Below are 6,000 nucleotides of genomic sequence, written 5' to 3'. Positions count from 1 at the left end.
AGTCACTGGAATTGAAACGTTGTTGATGCTAACAGAGGCTGTGCATTGATAATACTGGATAATACTGACTGGATGAACTTCGTTTGAGGTTGGCTAAATGTTGCTGTATTCCCTGCAGTTCTCGTTCTAGATCCACTGTAGACCTTTTGCCGACGTACGATGGACATTTGTCGGCAAAACAAGCTGCGTCCTTCGAAGAGGGGGGGGGGGGTGAGGAATCTGTCTTTTTTCCACTGGAGTACTGGACGTTGAAGAATCGAAGCTAAATTCGCCGGGAATCGAATCGACTTAGGTACAAGTATTCTCCGCAATGTTGAAGTCGTACAAACCAGGAGCTGCTACAGATGTAATAAGGAATATCAGCCTGTGTGGAAATGATCAGAAGTGTACTACCATCCGAACTATCTGCGGTTGCTTTGAGTTCAATTTCGGAATGGTGGCGGCACTGATGAGGAATTGGCTTGTCCCGGACCCAGTGGCCCTGACCAAATCTTGGTTATTTTTCACTCAACTTCGCTCAATTTTCTTCTAATGCTGGAATTAATTTTTCGGCTCCCACCATTATTCGACAATTCCTTCTCCCATAGCAGGAAATTTCTTTACCGATTTATTTGGAAATTCCTTTAGGAATTCAAGCAAATTCCTTGTTCGGAAATTGATTTAGAAATTTCTTCGGGATATGTTTTAGGAAATCCTTCAGAAATTCTTTTGAGAACTTCTCCAGAAATTAATTCCAGGAATACAGTAGACGTTCGATAACTGCAAGTCATTTAACTGCAATTCGATAGTTGCAACAGTTTTGAAGTTATCGGACCGCTAAACTTCAAACTGATGTCAAACTCAATGACAGCTGCATTACGCTGCACATTTAGATTCACTTTTATTGCATCTGACGTCGATTGACAACCGTTTCATTAACTGAAAAGTAAACATTTTGCAGTTATCGAACGGCTACTGTAATTAAAAAATTAAGCTAGGAATTCCTTGAGACATTCCTTCTGAAAATCCTCTGGAAAAAAAATCCAAAACTTCATCCAAGAAATCCTTCGGAAATCCTTTTAGTAAAGCCACACGGATTTTATTTTTGATATTCCTGCAGTAAATTCCGGAAATTTTGTAGGGAAAATTATTTCAGGGATGAACAAGGAAATACTAAAGGTATTTCCAGATGAAATTTCCGGAAGAACTCTAAAAGTAATTTCCGAATGATTCTTAAAAAAAAGTCTGAACAAATTTTTGAAGTGATTTCCGAAAACTTTTCAAAGGACTAGCATTAGCATTAGCATTGAGATCCTTATCTAGAATGCTATCAGAAATCAAGAAGGGGAGTGGTCCTTGATTCCAGTCTTAAACAAAAATAACAAAAGCATGAGGATTACTACTCCTAGCCACGCCCATCTTCACCGTAACTAGGGAGAGGAAGGAAGTGTTGATATAGTACTTACTTAACGAGAGGCCGCCGACTTAGCGACACCCTCATAAGTACCACGGAGTTGGATGCTGAGGAAGGTATTCGTTGGGTCAGTAACCGTGGTAGATCTTACCCCGTAACACACCACGTAAAGGTGTCTACCCAGCATTACGGGTAATTCCGAAAACTTTTCAGAGGACTATCCAAAAATTTTTGACTAATTAAATTTCCTAATAAATGTCCGAAGGAATTCCTAAAAAATCGAAAGAATTCCTAGATGATGTTCTAAAGAAACTCCGGAGGGATTTCTTATGGAATTACTGGAAGAAATTCTTTGAGAAATTCCTGAAATAATTGCTGAAGGCATTTCTTAAAAAAGTTCGAAGGATTCCAAATCTGAAAAAACCCATTTCCGCAGGAATTTGTAGAGCAATTTCCATAAGAAATTTTTGAAGGAATTCTCCTAAGGAAATTTCGGAAGGTTCCCCTGATTTAATTTCCGTAGGTATTCCGACAAGAAAACTCTTTAAATAATACCCTAAGCATATTTCGAAGAAGTTCTCAAGACGCAAGTATTCCTTAAGGATTTTTTTTAGTTTTCCTAAAGGAATTTTCGAAGGAATATCCTAATGCATTTCTAAAAGAATTTCTGGATCTACTTTTAAGCATTTTTTGAAAGAATTTGCCTAAAGAATCCTTGGAAGAAACTCCGAAGGAATTCTTGGAGGAATGTACATCTATATATATAAAACTCAATGTTTGTATGTTTGTTCCAGCATAACTTCTGAACGCATTGACCGATTTCAACCAAATTTGGAACACACATTCTTTATCTTAAAGAGACGACGATAGGGGGGTTACGGATGCTCTTTGGAAAAGGGGGAGGGTGTGGTGGGAGGGGTCTTGCTTAGTCATCGGTCAACTCAGTGTACCTTCTGAACCCCTTGGCCGATCTCAATCAAATTTGGATCACACATTCTTTATCTTAAGGAGACGACGATAGGAGGGTTATGGATGCTGTTCGGAAAAGGGAGAGGGTGTGGGGGAGGGTTATTGCTTAGTCATCGATAAACTCAGTGTACCTTCTGAACCCCTTGGCCGATCTCAACCAAATTTGGAACTCACATTCTTTATCTTAAGGAGACGACGATAGGAGGGTTACGGATGCTCTTTGGAAAAAAGGGTGGGTAAGGGGGGAAGGGTTTTGCTTAGTCATCGATCAACTCAGTGTACCTTCTGAACCCCTTGGCCGATCTCAACCAAATTTGGAACACACATTCTTTATCTGAAGGAGACGACGATAAGGGGGTTACGGATGCTCTTTGGAAAAGGGGGAGGGTGTGGTGAGAGGGGTCTTGCTTAGTCATCGATCAACTCAGTGTACCTTCTGAACCCCTTGGCCGATCTCAATCAAATTTGGATCACACATTCTTTATCTTAAGGAGACGACGATAGGAGGGTTATGGATGCTGTTCGGAAAAGGGAGAGGGTGTGGGGGAGAGTTATTGCTTAGTCATCGATCAACTCAGTGTACCTTCTGAACCCCTTGGCCGATCTCAACCAAATTTGGAACTCACATTCTTTATCTTAAGGAGACGACGATAGGAGGGTTACGGATGCTCTTTGGAAAAAAGGGTGGGTAAGGGGGGAAGGGTTTTGCTTAGTCATCGATCAACTCAGTGTACCTTCTGAACCCCTTGGCCGATCTCAACCAAATTTGGAACACACATTCTTTATCTTAAGGAGACGACGATAGGGAGGTTGGGCATGCTCTTTGGATATAAAAGATGGTATGTGGGAAGGGGTATTGTTTAGCAATCGATCAACTCAATGTAAGTCTTGAGCCCCATGACCGATTTGAACCAAATTTGTGTCAAATATTATCTGTCCTAAGGCAACGATTTTAGTGGATATTGGTAGGTCCTTTTAAAATGGGGAGGTTGTGAGAGAGGGGTATTGTTTAGTTAGCGATAAATTCAGCATAACTTCTGTACCCATTTACCGATGTCCACCAAATTTAGAACCCATATTCTCTGTCTAAGGAAGACTATATCAGACTGGTAGGACTGTCATAGCTGAACGAGAGAGGGTATATTTGGTCGAGGTTCAGCCAAAACGCACCAAGCGCCAACGAAAAAATACCGATTTTTCTGCTCAAACTTTCGTTTAGCAGATTTAATTGATCGTAAATCGTATCGGATATCCCTCAACCGCATAACTGAGGATATCCTACTGCAAATGTACGTTTAAAGTGATATGAAACTATTTCCGTTGTCTTACGAACAAAATATCACAAGTCAGTCGAAAAGCCGCTTGGTGCGGTACTATACTGCGGTACATAATACTATTTGGCCTAAGGTCATTCAACATGAAGTGAATTTGGGATAATTATGAACAGCATCACAAAAATCTTTCATAGAAATCATGCATTTGCTGGGTATAAAGCAATGATAATTGTTACCCTTTATCGGAATCATAGTTTGCCCAGTGCAAAGCAATGAATAATGTGTTTCCTTCTGGATGGTGGATGTTATTGCTCCTTTAAAAGTAAGCATTTCCTCGGAATAAGGCAATGGTGGGTGTGATTCCTTCTTTAAAATATGCGTTTGCCCGGAATAAGACATCGGTGGATGTTTTCCCTTCTTTAGAAATAGACGTTTGCCCGGAATAAGGCTATTCAATTCTCTTCTTCAAAATCAGTCAATATTTCCAAAAACCTTCTTTTAATCAAATGATGAAGTATCAACAAGTAAACACAATTACCCTGTTAACCAATTGGTTTTATTATTTTCCGATTGTGAAAAAAAACTGCTAACCAAACTGGCAACTCCGAGCAAAGCCGGGTACAGAAAGCTAGTAGAAAATAAAAAATCTCGGAAATCCATCCATCCATATATATAAAACTCAATGTTTGTATGTTTGTATGTATGTTTGTATGTATGTTCCAGCATAACTTCTGAACCCATTGACCGATTTCAACCAAATTTGGAACATACATTCTTCATCTTAAGGAGACGACGATAGGGGGTTAGGGATGCTTTTTGGAAAAGGGGGAGGGTGTGGAGGGAGGAGTATTGCTAAGTTATTGATCAACTCAGTGTACCTTTTGAACCCTTTGGCCGATTTCTATCAAATTTGGAACACACATTCCTTATCTTATGGAGCCGACGATAAGCATGCTCTTTGAAAAAGGGGGAGGGTGTAGGGGGGAGGGGTATTTATTAGTTATCGATCAACTCTGTGTGACTTCTGAGCTCCTTGGCCGATTCAACGAAAATTGGAACACACATTCCTTATCTTACGGAGACGACGACGAAAGGATTAGGGATTTTTTTTGGCAAAAGGGGGAGGGTGTGGGGGAGGGGCATTTCTTAGTTATCGATCAACTCTGTGTAACTTCTGAGCCCCTTGGCCGATTCCAACCAAATTTGGAATATACATTCCTTATCATAAGGAGACGACGTTCGGGGGATAAGCATGCTCTTTGAAAAAGGGGGAGGGTAGGGGGGGAGGTGTAATGTTTAGTTATCGATCAACTCAGTGCAACTTCTGAGCCCCTTGGCCGATTTCAACCAAATTTGGAACACACATTCCTTATCTTAAGGAGACGGCAATAAGAGGTTAAGCATGCTCTTTGAAAAAGGAGGAGGGTGTGGGGGGAGGAGTATTGTTTGGTAATCGATCAATTCAGTGCAACTTCTTAACCCCTTGGCCGATTCCAACCGAATTTGGAACACACATTATTTATATTAAGGAGACGACGATACGGGGGTTAAGCAAGCTCTTTCAAAAAGGGGGCGGGTGTGGGGGGAGGGATATTTCTTAGTTATCGATTAACTCTGTGTAGCTTCTGAGCCCCTTGGCCGATTTCAACCAAATTTGGAACGCACATTCCTTATCTTAAGGAGACGACGATAGGGGGGTTAAGCATGTTATTTGAAAAAGGGGGAGGTGTATTGTTTAGTAATCGATCAATTCAGTGCAACTTCTGAACCCCTTGGCCGATTCCAACCACATTTGGAACACACATTATTTATCTTAAGGAGACGACGATACAGGGATTAAGCAAGCTTCTTGAAAAAGGGGGTGGGTGTGGGGGTAGCGGTATTTCTCAGTTATCGATCAACTCTGTGTAACTTCTGAGCCCCTTGGCCGATTTCAATGAAATTTGAACACACATTATTTATCTTAAGGAGACGACGATAGGGGGGTTAAGCATGCTCTTTGAAAAATGGGGAGGGTGTGGGGGGAGGTGTAATGTTTAGTTATCGATCAACTCAGTGCAACTTCTGAGCCCCTTGGCCGATTTCAACTAAATTTGAAACACATATTCCTTATCTTAAGGAGATGACGATAGGGGGGTTAAGCATGTTTTTTGAAAAAGGGAGGGTGTGGAGGTAGGTGTTTTGTTTAGTAAACGATCAATTCAATGCAACTTCTGAACTCCTTGGCCGATTTCAACTAAATTTGAAACACATATTCCTTATTTTAAGGAGACGATTGCCCGGATTCCTAAAAAAACAAATTCTTGACAATGACATTTTTCCGGTAATGACATTTCAAAAAATAATGAAAATGATACTTCCTGA

This window comes from Armigeres subalbatus, chromosome 1, assembly GCF_024139115.2.
Source record: "Armigeres subalbatus isolate Guangzhou_Male chromosome 1, GZ_Asu_2, whole genome shotgun sequence".
NCBI classification, from domain to species: domain Eukaryota; kingdom Metazoa; phylum Arthropoda; class Insecta; order Diptera; family Culicidae; genus Armigeres; species Armigeres subalbatus.
This window is presented reverse-complemented; position numbering follows the sequence as displayed.